General features: G+C 42.5%; 1 long non-coding RNA gene across 1 annotated transcript in view; it reads right to left on the minus strand.

Annotated features, from left to right (window-relative positions):
- Positions 1-4,393: 4,393 nt before the first annotated feature.
- Positions 4,394-13,428, minus strand: part of LOC124099256 (uncharacterized) — a 46,588-nt gene continuing 37,553 nt past the window's right edge. The window contains exon 5 of the long non-coding RNA XR_006853895.2: positions 4,394-5,142. This is a non-coding gene — a long non-coding RNA (uncharacterized LOC124099256). The remainder of the gene's footprint in view (positions 5,143-13,428) is intronic.

The following is a 13,428-nucleotide window of genomic DNA, read 5'->3' on the forward strand; positions in this document are numbered from 1 at the left end:
CTGCATAGTGAGGAGGTGCATGAGTCATATATCTCCCTGACCCCGGGGCTTCCACCATGCACTGTGCTTTAGGGAGCTCACCAGGCCTCAGTTGAAAGTGGGGAGCCCGGAGCCTCTTTCTTGAAACTTCAACTCCTTTTCCAGGGGAAGAGAATAAAATGCACCCTCCCCTAGGTATAGTTACTATATAATGATCGGCACACTCAGAGGTGCTTGTTAAAGGCAAGTCTCTGGGCAGAAAGGAAAGTTTGGATTCCATACAAAATGTTCTATGATCCTAAATATCCATCGAGTATTGGGTGGGATGGAGCAGACACAAGACTCACAGACTCCAGGAAGGTGGAGAGAGACCTCGAAGAAGTTCTGTTCCCGTGGCTCTCCAACCTGGCTGCATAGGAGAACCACCTGGGGAGTTTCAAAGACGCTGATCTGGCTCTCCGCCCAGACACGGAATCACAGGCGTGGGGTCCTGGCATGAGTTCTTGGTTTTCTTTCATTTATTTACTTATTTTTTTAGTTCCCATATTATGCAATTTTGATGCTCAGGGGCTCTTGAGTGTAATAAGACTGAAATCTAGTCTCCTCCACTAGAGTGTCCCAAACTTGAGTATGGACATGGATCACTTGATGAGACTCTCGTTAAAGTATAGATTATGATTCAAAGGTCAGGGATGGACCTGAGATTCTGCATTGCTTGAAACGAGTCCGAGTAAAGCAGATATTGCTGATGGCCCTTTGATGGCATCAGACCCTGACACTAGTCCTATAAATAGATGAGTCGCATGCCTATTGACCTTTGGTCTTTCTAACATCAAGATTAGAAAGCCAGTGTGGGAGGGCAGTTGTATGGGGATGACCCGTGCTTTTTATCCTGATTTGGGGGCTTAATTGCTGTGTAATCTTTAGCAAATCACTTCACCTCTCTGATTTCCTTGGGCGTTAAAATAAAAAGGCGTCTAATATGTTTGATGAGATGTGTGACATTTTCCTGTAAATGGTAAAGCACAATAAAGTATAAAAGCTTATTATCAAATTGTCTTTTGAAAGATACCAATATTAGCTTAGAAAATGTAGGTCATTTATATGTACAATCTCATTTCTGTACTCCTTGATTTCTGCTAACAGGAGCATGTGTAGGTGGGCACACACACATAGCTGAGGTTTACTCCTAAATCTCTATGTATATGTGAGCAGGTGTGTGGTGTGTGTGTGTTCTTGCCCCACTGCCTGGGATGGAGGCACTTTAACCAGGAAGATTCAAGTATGCAGAGCAAATGTTCAGGGGCAGCAGCCAAATTGGTAGCTTCTCTTGCTCCCTTCCACAGCAGGAGCATGCTCCTGGCCAAAACAAGATGGCAGCCTGCCCTGGCCAGTTCCATCTCCATGTTCTCCGTGGTTGTGCTTCCTGGCTGAGGTGGGTACAGGAGCAGTGTCCCCTGTGGAGTCTATCCAGGGAGATTGTCTCCCAGGACCCTAACTCTTCTTGAGGGTTGAGCCCCCAGTTCACATGGCCATGTCTGGCCAATACCAGCCATGCCATCCGTGTACGTTCATTCCCCAAAGAAACGAAACCCTCAACACATTCTTGAACCGCTCTCTGGAAGCTGCTGCCGAGGTTGCGCAAACACATTTGGCACATGCTTCGGGGACCAAGCAGTTCTCTGGGTTGAATCGCAGAAACAAAATGTACTTGTCCTACTTCCGAGTTGGTGTCTGAGGACTTGGCTCCCTCTGCCAGGGAACGGCCTCCTCACTGATGTCATCCTGCCGTTGGAAGGCAAACATCTTTGGGTTCAGCAGTTCAGGACCAGGAATGAGGGGAGACGGGGAAGCAAAGAGAACACACCCCAGCTTGTGGGAAACACACACACACACACACACACACACACACGGATTCTTCCAGCTGAATTACCTTAAAATGAGAAGTACTGGCACAGTTCATGGGGAGGGGCCACCCAGCTGCAAGACCCTCAGGCAAGTTTACTAGTGACAAAGCCACCCTCATGAGGTGGGGTTTTACGGGGGACTCCAACTGCTGCCACACGCCTGCAAGAGCACCAGCTCCCAGAGGCCCAGGGCGATATTTGACACCCAAACTTAGGGATGAAATAATTTCCAAGTAGCACCTGGTCCTCCCTTTCAAGTCCCTGTGTAATATCGCAGACATCCAGGGACTGCACTTTTTCGGCCAGACTGAGGCGGATCCTGCTGGACTTGAGTACATTTCTCAACTTTAGGTTATCTCAGCACACAAAGTCCTGAGGTTGCTCTGGGTTCCTCAGAGGGTCATTCTGCAGAAGCAGTTTCTTTCATTTGGGAAAAAAAAAGAAGAAGAAGAAGAAGAAGTTTATCTTTTCCACATCCATATTTTTCACTTATAAAATCTGGAATATATATGACCAGATCAGACCTCCCTAGTGCCTAACGTTCCAGATCCCAGACTCCAGGGGGGTATGTAGCCAAAGGAGAAGCCACCATCATGAAAGCAGTTCTTGTGGTCAGGAGAGTCAGATGCCCCTGAGATGCCAATGTTTGCATAAAGTCTTTAAAGCAGAGGAAGATTCCTTTCCTTAAGGACCGATCAACAGTTTGGAGGCTTGTCCTTGGCGGCCCACCAGATTCCCTTTAAAGCATTCGTCAAGTTGCAATACCTGGGACCTTCACCAAAGTGTGACTTGGACAGTGAAGGGTGCCCCGCTTCAGTATTTATAAAGGACCCTCCAGTGATTCTCATGCCAGCTGGGACTGAGAAACTACTCTTCATTCGGAAACACTTTTTCCTAGTGAATATTTTAGGCCCCCAATTCAAGAGTCTTGATTGAGGTCACACAGGTCACTAGGGACAGCCCAGCTATGTCAGCTGCGGGGCCAGATACACTGGCGGATATCACTCCAGGGAAGCAGAAGTATGTGATTTTTATAGATGGACACTCCAGGGGGTGGGAGTCATCTTACAAATAGTAAAGAGGGAGGCTGCTGGAACCAGCCTCTCCTGGCCTGCTTGCTGAAAGAATTAATTAATTAACTAATCAATTAATTAATCTGAATTTTAGTTCTGCTCCCCTACTGTGAGCCTTGACAAACCACTGAACTTCTCAAAACTTGTTTCTTGGGATATAAGATAGGGGTGGGTGGTGTCTGGGGTGAGGAGAGGGTAATAGCAATAACTTCCTCCTGGAATTGTGAGCTTTCAATGAAATAATGTCCATAAAATGCCTAGCACAGTGCTTGGCATATAAATGCTTGATTATGTGTACTATTGTGACCATCAGGGTCACAGATGTACTGATACAAGCCCTCAGGCTTCATGGTATTAATTTCTGAAGCCAGAAGCATATCACATGTAAGAGGTGGGGTGCGGTTGGCCTACAAAGACACTCAGCCATAAACACACAGGGACGAAGACACCACAGTCCAAAAAGACACACCCTTTCTTGACTTCCAAGATGATTTACGGGTTTCAAGTTCAACCACTTTGCTTGGAATGAAGTTCCCAGTCCTTGTTCCATTTGGGACCCTTTCATGCAGTCTCTGTGTTCATCAGGCATGGGAATAGAAAATGGAAACTTTGATCCTTTATCCCTCCAGAAAAAAAAAAACTGAACACTGTAGGTCATGAGGATTTCCCACCCCAAGAACCCACATCAAATCCCAAGCTGCAACACAAGAAAAAATAATTAGGACTAGAAAATCCCTCTGCAAAACCTCCTCCTGATTTCAGTATCTATATTATAGACTATTTTAGTCAGCTTTTTCACTGCTGTGACCAAAAGACCAGACAGGAACAATTTCACAGGAGGAAAACTTGATTAGAGCTCACGGTTTCAGGGGTCTCAGTCCATAGACAGCTGGCTCCATTGCTATAGGCCCCAGGTGTGGCAGAATATCATGGCAGAAGAGTGTGGCGGAGGAAAGTGACTCAGGACATGGCCTCTAGGAAGCAGAGAGAGCTGTGCTCAACAAGGACAAAATATATATCCCAAAGACACACTCTAATGATCCACCTCCTCCAGCCACACCGACCTGCTGTCAGGTACCACTCTGTTAATCCCTATCAGGGGACTAATGCCCTCATTAGGGTAAGGCTTTCATAACCCAATCCTTCTACTTCCAAACTTTCTTATATTTTCTAACACATGGGCTTTGGGGGACACCTTTTATCTAAACCATAACACTGACTCCATCATTTCTAATTCAGCTTTATTCAAAATTTTACTTTCCATGCATTTCCTGGGAGCTTGTTACACATGCAGAATCTCAGGTCTTACCCTAGACCTATGGAACTAGAATCTGCATTAAACAAGATCTCCAGGCAATTCGTGTGCACACTTAAATTGAAAAGTGCTAGGCTGATATTCTCCTTCCCAGGTTCTGCCTGTTCTCCTGTGCTCTGTGGTACTGCCTGATTAACTCACTGAAGTGCTGCTTCATTCCACTTCCAAGTTCAAGACCTTCAGCCTTCTCTATTGACTACCAAACCAGGTGATGCTAATATTTTATATGTGTGCATACAGGGTTTTCAAATAAATAATAGAGCCTTTTTACTTAGCATTTTTATCTAATGTCGCATATAATCTAGCAACAATTTTATGGTGAAACCCCAAATATCACAAAGCCAATCATGTTGTATTAGCATTTTCCAGAGAAACAGAATCATAGGAGATATATAGGCAGCCATAGGATATAGATATAGACATGCAGATATATATGGGTAATATAGAGACCAAGAGACACAGAGAGAATGATTTATTATAGGAATTGGCTTATACGGTTAATAGAGGCCATGAAGTCTTGCCATCTGCTATGGTAAGCTAGGGAATCATGAAAGCCAGTAGTGTAATACAACTTGGATCTAAAGAACCTATGAACCAGGAAAATCCAATGGTATAAGTCCAAGTCCAATCTACAGGGGTCTGGGGGAGAGGCAAGGTCCCCAGGCAGGCATGAGAAGATGAATGTCCCAGCTCAAACAGGAAGATCCACTTTTCCTCCACCATTTTGTCCTATTTAGACCTTCTATTTTGTTCTATTTAGACCTTCTTTGGGTTGAATGAGACCCACCTACTTTGAGGGGCCCATCTTCTTTACTCAATCTCCTGATTCAAGTGCTGATCTCTTCCACAAACTTCCCCATGGACCCACCTAGGAAAAAGAAAATGTTTTACCAGCAATGTGGGAATCCCTCAGCCTAGTCAAATGAGCATGTATGATTCACTATTGCAAGTATGTCTGCATCCCATCAAGCACCTTATTCAAGCCTCCACCATTCCCGTCCTAACTTACCACAACAGTCTCCTATCTGGTCCTCTCCTCTTGTTCTTGTCGCACTACAATTCTCTGCTCACAGAATAAACTGAATTGTCTCCTTTTCCTACTTTAAACCAGCCAGTGCTTCTTATTGCTCTTGGAATGAAAAATGAACTTCTTTCTCTGGAGCACATGATCTAATCTGAGCCATCCTGACCACCTTAAGGAACCTGTTCCTTCCTCTTCCTTCTTCTGCTCCCCTTCCACACTGGCCTTTCCACCAATCCTTGCATATGGGGTTGCTGTTGCCTCTTTCTGGATCTCTAGTCCCCAGGTCTTCATGCTTTTGCTTTATCTCCACCAGTTGTCCACTCTCCCATGAAGCCTGCCCTGACCGCCATATCTAAAGTATGGAACCCCAGCTCTCCTACCCCTGGCTCATTATTCTTTACCCACTTGTCAGTTCTTCCCCTTCATAGCAATTATCACTATCTGAAATTATCTTATTTCCTTTGGGCTGGTCTGTGCATGTAGTACCAAGCTCTCTGCACCAACATGTCAACTCTTGGAAAACAGAGCCCTGTATGACTAGCTCCCTCAGTAACCCTAGGACCTGGCCACTGGATTAATGTTTCTTGCAAAAATTAATGATAAACATCATTTCATTTATTTTGAACCTCACTGTAATCCTATGACCACTAGTCCAGACATAACCCCACCACTTTATTGAGGAACCTCCAAGTATTTAATGATTTGCCCAGAGTTAGTCATCTAGTAAATCATAACATTGTAACTTGACTCAGATCTTCTCACTCCAAAATTTATGGCTTTCTCTATGTATCATACTCCCTTTCACGTCAATTATTAAGCCAGATATTTCAGGACATCTATGATCTCTACCCAATTTATTATTTCTCATCTTTCTCTAAAATGATTTTTCAACATATTCCCATATTACAACTAAGCTCTCTGCTTACTTTTCCCTGAACATATATGCCCCACACTTTCCCGAATCTCTTTTCTTGCTCCTGCTAGACTGGTTACCCACAACATTTCCCTTTCTCTTAATCTCTCATGTATGTTGAAATCATACCTCTCTTGGAAGTTCCATAGAATATAGTCTCCCCTGCACAAAGAGTATAGAACCCAACATACGCTTTCTCCAGCCTAGATTCTTAGAAACTCCAACCCCTCTTTTTAACTTTCCTTGTAATACAACATGGTAATCCATTTTTATTTATGGGTATGTGGTACATTTATGGTTACACTCACTCACTTCACCAGCCAGGATGGACTGGTTCGTATTTAAAAGGCAAGGCAGGCAACTGGGTCAGTGGCCACTTTGGGCGACCCACTTTTAATCAGCTGAAAGAGGTGCCAGTTCTTCGGTGCAGTGGCTTATCCATCTACTTAGAAAACTTAGAATCATCTATTTGGGGGCTTTATCACAAACTCAATGGTTTGTAGAACAAGGATTTAACAGGTTAGGAAAGATAAAAATATTATATCGAAATCACAAAAATAACAAGGCCAAGGCAGACAGTGTATTGATTCATTAATTAATTCATTCAGCAAGGGTTTACTGAGCACCTACCAAGTGCTAGAGGATATATCCATGAACAAAACAAAATCACTTGGAACTGAGTGACACTGAGATGAGAGAGAAAGCGCATGCACAGGATGAGGGAGATTTGAGCACTGGTGTGAAAGAGCTATATGTTCCCCCAAAATAGGCATTTCTCTGGAAGTGCCTTGACATACATCAGAAGGGCCACAGCAAGGGATGGGACCAATGCTTCCAAACAAAAGCAGGTATACCTACAACCACAAAGAGCCGCTCAAACACACCACACAGTGACACCATAGCTCAGGTCCCTGATGTGCCTACTCAACCATACAGTAAATAAGTATTTTCTAAAATGTAATTTTTTCCAACCAGAGAAAAGATTTCATTGAATGTCATTTAAAATAGATTTTCATTTCATGTCATTTAATTGACTTAAAAAGCAATGGCCATAAATTCCATTTAATAGGCGGTTCCACTGGGGAGGACTGGTCGGGCAACTGTCAATTAGGTGTTGCATAAAAAGATGCAAATGTCTCATAAAAGTGATGGAAGGTCATATTATTGCATTAACCATGTCGCTCTTGCCACGCTGTTACACACCGTAGAATAATAACCGACGCATTTAACAGGTGGAAATCATTCTGAATGTGCTTTTAAACTGTGTGTAAATGCAAACTGTCTTGAATGTGTTCTTAGCACCTTTGTCAGACACTTTCAAATCCTCAAGTGCTGGGGAAAATAATTGATAGGCAAGGTTTCGGACAGAATAGGTGATGGGCTCTACCAAGACATTTTCCAATATGAGATGTTTTAACCGCTGGTGCTTTTTGAAAGCAGGGTTGTCAAATCTATAAAAATACAGACCTGATTTATCCCATCCATAAAGACTTCTAATGGTGCCATGCTTCAACCTCTGATTTTTCCCCAGCTTCTGAGGTACAGGATTTCAAAATGTCAGCAAAAAGCTCTGGCAGGAGATGCACAGGAGGAATACGAAGCAGATGTGAAAGAGTCGGAGGCAGAGAGAGTGAGGACTGAGAACTGTGGACGGTGCTGGACTCAAATGAGAGGAGAGGATGGGTTGAGGATGCCCCCAATAACTCAATCAAAATAACAGCCAACCAGAAAAATCAGAATCAATGCTGATAACTTCACATTTTAAAGTGAATTTAAGAGTCATGAATGAGGGAATTCGCTGGCAAATACAACTTCACTTTGTGCCCCCCAAAACTTGGTTGGCTGGAGCTCCTCATTGAGATACCATTGACAATCCTGCTAGATTCAAATGAAACAGCTTGTTGGCAGAGGAAGCAGAGGCCCACTACATATTAAGGAGAAATACAGGGCTGGGGCTGGGATCAGTGGTAGAGTGTTTGCCTCACACATGTGAGGCACTGGGTTCGATCCTCAGCACCATGTAAGAAATAAGTGAATAAATAAAGACATTGTGTCCATCTGCAGCTAATAAATAAATAAATATGAAGAAGAAATACACCTCTGAGAATATTCTTCATCCCTTAGGCAAAGGCATGCAAGAATGTATGTAAAACAAAATGGAGAATAGGGACAGAAATGACAAAAATCCATGCTTTTATGGGATGGGAGAGAGTTAAATAAGCAAAACACAATACCTTGAAAAGGAGAGCTACAAAGAAAAATAAAGCAGGGAATGAGCTTCAGGGGCACGGGGATGGGGGTTGCTAATTGAAATTGGGTTGCATCAGGAGCCTCGGCGAGAGGGCAGCCTCTGGGCAGAGGACAGAGGAGCTGAGGGAGTCGGCCACGGTAATATCTGAAGAAAGGGCAGAAAGAACAGCAGGTGCAGAAGCATAACCTGTCGGGCACTCTGGGACACAACAGAAGAGCTGGCGTGGCTGGAACAGGACGGGAAACCTGAGTAGCACCAGAAGCTGAGGTGGGGCAGGACAGATCACGAAGAGCCATTTAGGTTGGGTAAGGACTCCTCTGGCCATGGGAGGGTTCTGAGCAGGGGAAAGGCTTCAGTGTTGAGAGCAGGCTGAGGTGACAAGGGTAGAAGCAGGGGGACCAGTGAGGTAGGTAGCTGATGTAAAAAAAATGCAGGGAGGGACGCTGGCGGCAGGGACCAGTGGGGTTGTGATGGATGGGAAGTAGCTGGGTTCTGAATATTTAAGGGAAATCAACAGACTCTACCAATGGATTGGCAATGGGGGCTGAGAGAGAGGGACAAAAAGAAGAAGAATTCAAAATTGTTGCTTGTGCATTGGAAAGAATGGAATTGCTTTTACTGGGCTAGAGAAGATCTTAAGTATATCAGAGTTGGAGACAGAACTAGCCAAAGTTTGATTCTGATTTTTGAAAGTTTGGTATGTGTAACATGCATTCAAGTGAAGAGCTTGTTTAGCTGGTTCCATGTAAGAGACTGGAGCCTTCACAAGAGGCCAGGCTGGAGACGCAAACTTAGGAGTTGTGAGCACATCCGTGGTTGGTAAAACCATGAGACCTTAACCTAGGCAGTGATCTGGATAAAGCAGAGGTCCAAGGTTTCAGCCCTACTGCTTCAGTGCTTAGCAGAGTGAAGGAAATCCAAAAGGAGTAAGCAGTGAGGTAGGAAGAAGTTAGAGGAATATGGCGACCTCAAAGGCTAGTGAAGAAAATGAACCAAGAAGAACATGAATCCAAAACATCATTGAAGTAGTCAGCAGACTCCAAGGAGAGAATGTGTAGAGAAATGGTTTGCTAAGGGACTCACAGCCTTGTGACCTCCTTCCATAAACATCCAACAACTCCTCCCACTTCCTCTGGATTCCTCTTTCACAAGAAAATAGAGGCAGTAAGCAGCTTTTCTTATGCCACATATGAAGGGAACCACATCTTCCCCTGCAATCCAATGGTGCCCACGCACTCTGCTGCCCCTTATGTTAATGCGGGTGCACGTCTTCATTCCTATCTGAACCCTCTCAAATGGTTGGTGGTAGGGATGGGATGGAGTACTTAGTAAAGAGAGGGAGGAAGAAAATGAATCAAGATGTTAACAGTAGTTGAATCTAGGTGAAGAGTATATAGATGTTCGTTGCGAATTGTTGTTTTTTGTTTTCAAAATAAAATCTAGAGGAAATATATGCCAGCTCAATGCTTACCATAAGATATAATTTTAAATGCCATTCTTTCATCTTTAATGATTACTTACCAAAATGCATAGTTTTTACTAAACATCTACTAATTAATTATTGTAAGGATACCTAACATTTTTAAAAAATCAAACACTTAGAGCATTATAATCAGGACATTTGAATCATTTTTAATTTAACCATATTTTTTGTTGCAGTAAAGTATAACAGAGTAAACAATAAAACATTTGGAATTAGAAAATGTGCTACAAAATTTTAGATTATTACTGAAGTGGGAATATAAGTTCAAGGAGAAAGAATGATATAACATCTCTAATTGATAAAAAAATAGTTTCTGTATTTTCAAAGGGATAATGGCAGATATAAAATTGACATGATATTGATTCCTTCAGAGTCTCTCAAAAGAGCTTTGCCATTTAAAAAAAAAAAAATATATATATATATATATATATATATATATATATATATATATATATATATATAAATGTTTATAATACACTGAAAAGATTTTCACTATTTAAATTTCGGATGAAATTTCAAATAGCAATTTAAAATACTCAAGGGAGAATATCATTTTGAAAAATTATTTTAGGGTATTCTCAAGCAAATGGATTTGAATGCCAAAAGGGTTGGATAACTCTCTGAGAGAAATGTTTTATGAGTGCCAGGTCACTTGGAACCTTCTTGAATTAGTACCCACATGCTTAAAGGAACACTAGTTAGCCTAAGTCACTGTTCTCCATATGGATGTAGGCATAGGGAAAAAGAGAGTGGGATTTAACCATTTGAGGGTTTTTCCAAGCAAATAAAACAAAAGGAGAAAAGAACAGACAGTTCATGGCAGATCAGGTGTTTATAGTAACTGACCATCTGGTGAAAAGGAAGGCGTAAGGAGATGGTGAAGAGGGACATCGAAATGTGGTGAGATCAATGGACTGTAGTATCTGATGAGTTCAAGATGTTACTGAGGACATGGAAAAATAAAGGAAGTGAGTTCTAGATGGGAGGCAATGTTTTAAGAATGGAACTCTAGAAGTTAAGAATATTGAGACTGTGGCAGGCCAGCTTTGGAAATGTGACACCCACTCTCCCCACAGGTGACCTGAGCCTATGGATAATCTCCTGTGGAGGATGGAAGGGACCTTTGGATACTTGGTTATGGCTCAGATTATCAGGTTATTTCTATAGCATGGATGACTTTAAGGAAGGGAAGAAGACCTCTAATACAGAAATTCTCCATTTCTCTACAGAATTTCTCTACAGAAGAGAAATTCTCCATTTTCAGCTACAAAGATTTAGGGAGCCATGCATTAAGGAATGTGAGTGGCCTCTTGGAGTTGAGAGCAGCTCCTACGGACAGCAAGGAATGAGCTCAGCCCACAATCACAATTAACTGAAGTCAGCCACAACCACATGAGCTCCCAGTAAGAACTCTACCTGGTGATACCCAAGCAGAAAATCAAAACATATACATGCAGATTTCTGACCAACACAACTCTAATAAATGGGCATATTTCCCTTCCAATCTTTTTTGCTACTGTGAAATTCTAGGATATGGACGAAGGATTGAAGGTTGAGGTTGGGCGATGGACAATATATTGGAGAAACTAAAATGCTAGAGCGATTGGGAGTATCTTCTTCTATTTGAAGTCAACTTATGAGGAAGAACTAGTGTGGAAAGAGGACCTGGGAACCAATAGCTAAAATCTGTAAAGAATCAGGAATAACTAAATGGCTGCCACTCGGAGGGATGGGTAAGGGATACACTGGTAACATAAGATACAGAGAAAGGAATGAAGGGGCCGGGAGGAGAGGGAGGAATGGTGTATATATACAGTGATATAGGGCAAGAAGGACACTACCCTACTTTGGGCTCAGTGATAAAAGGATGGTAAGAAAGGAAACAGTCTCCACCTCAGGAAACTAAAGGAAAAAAAAATGTTTACTCCAATAGAGAATTAAGTAGAGGGAAGATGGAGAGAATTCAAAGAAGGGATAGAGATGTAGGAGATCTTTGAAAATAACTGACCCAGAACTCTGTAGGACACTGTAGAAGAATATAGGGGACAGATAGGGATCAGAAAAGTGCATTAGGGACCCTTAAGTGTTAAGAATGAAGAAATGAGAAATGACCTGGGAATTCTAGGGGTCCGGTGGTGACTAATACAAGAAATGAAGATAAAAAGCATACTTGGATGATGGGTCTCAGGATAGATAATGCTGCTCGGGTTTTGAGAGTAAAAGAGAATCTTTGTTTTACTAAAGAACAAGAGGACTTTATTCCTGCTCACACAGTAGGAAGCTGGGAGGGAAGAAGAGAACCCAGACCAGTGGGGATCGCTCTTTACTCCAGGTTTCAAGGTAGAGGTGAGGTTCCATGGACACACGCCTGAGGCCCTGTAAACTCACAAGAGATAGGCTGCAGATCTGGTTTTGAGCTTTCTTAAGCCAAATCAAACAGGAAAATATGAATTTAAATCACTCACAGAGTCCATAAGATAATAAATGAGAAAGCCCACCAGAGGACTTTATCCTAAGAACTAAAAGAAAGTTCTCCGTAGGTCTTGTAAGAGACTAAGGGGTGGTGAAACCAACTCTGCTGTCAGCAATGTATTATAGTAAACACAGAAGTGAATTCCAAATGTCTCTGTTTTTTGGTTTTGGTTTGGGTTTTGGTTTTTTTTTTTTTTTTATTAAGGTCTTCAGTGTAGAATTATGGTGTAATACTTCCAGAACTTTCAGTCTTTAGTTTAAACCAAGGAGAGATCCTAGCCTATTGAATAAAAGGGGTCACATGTCCTCTCTGCAGTCTTTCCTAAATATTGCCTTTCTTATTTACACTTTTCCTTAAGTATTGGACAGCAATGAGTTTGAGGTTATATTAAACAACAAATCCCTGTAAAGGAGCTCTGCTCTGTTGAAAGTTGGGGAATGATCATTGTTTACCAAAAACATAGACCTCGTTTCCAAATGGAGTGAGCCAAGGAAGATTTTGGTTTTCTTTCAGTGTAGATCTGTCCTTACATGCAAATAAATGGGGGGTTGAAGACCTATACTATAGAGCATGAACATAATAATTTTAACTTAAGTGTTTTCAACATGTTACCAGAAATAATAATAATAAAGAGGAGGAGGAGGGGGAGGAGAAGGGGAGGAGGAGGAGGAGGGGGAGGAGGAGGAGGGGGAGGAGGAGGAGGAGGGGAAGGAGGAGGAGGAGGGGGAGGAGGAGGAGGAAGAGGAGAAGAAGAAGAAGAAGAAGAAGAGGAGGAGGAGGAGGAGGAAGAAGAAGAAGAACCCATTTAACTTTCAGTGATAGAACTTTCTGGTAAAACTTCCATAAAAAATGGTTGCACCAGGCTTCGTGGTGTATACCTGTTATCCCAGCAGCTCAGGACGCTGAGGCAGAAAGACCATGAATCCAAAGCCAACCTCAGCCACTTAGTGAGGCCCTAAGCAATTTAGCAAGACTCTGCCTCTAAATAAAATATTTTAAAAAGGGCTAGG

The sequence above is a fragment of the Marmota monax genome, unplaced genomic scaffold (assembly GCF_021218885.2).
Source record: "Marmota monax isolate L192 unplaced genomic scaffold, Marmota_monax_Labrador192_F-V1.1 WCK01_AAM20220418_F8-fsc00011, whole genome shotgun sequence".
Taxonomy (NCBI): Eukaryota; Metazoa; Chordata; class Mammalia; order Rodentia; family Sciuridae; genus Marmota; species Marmota monax.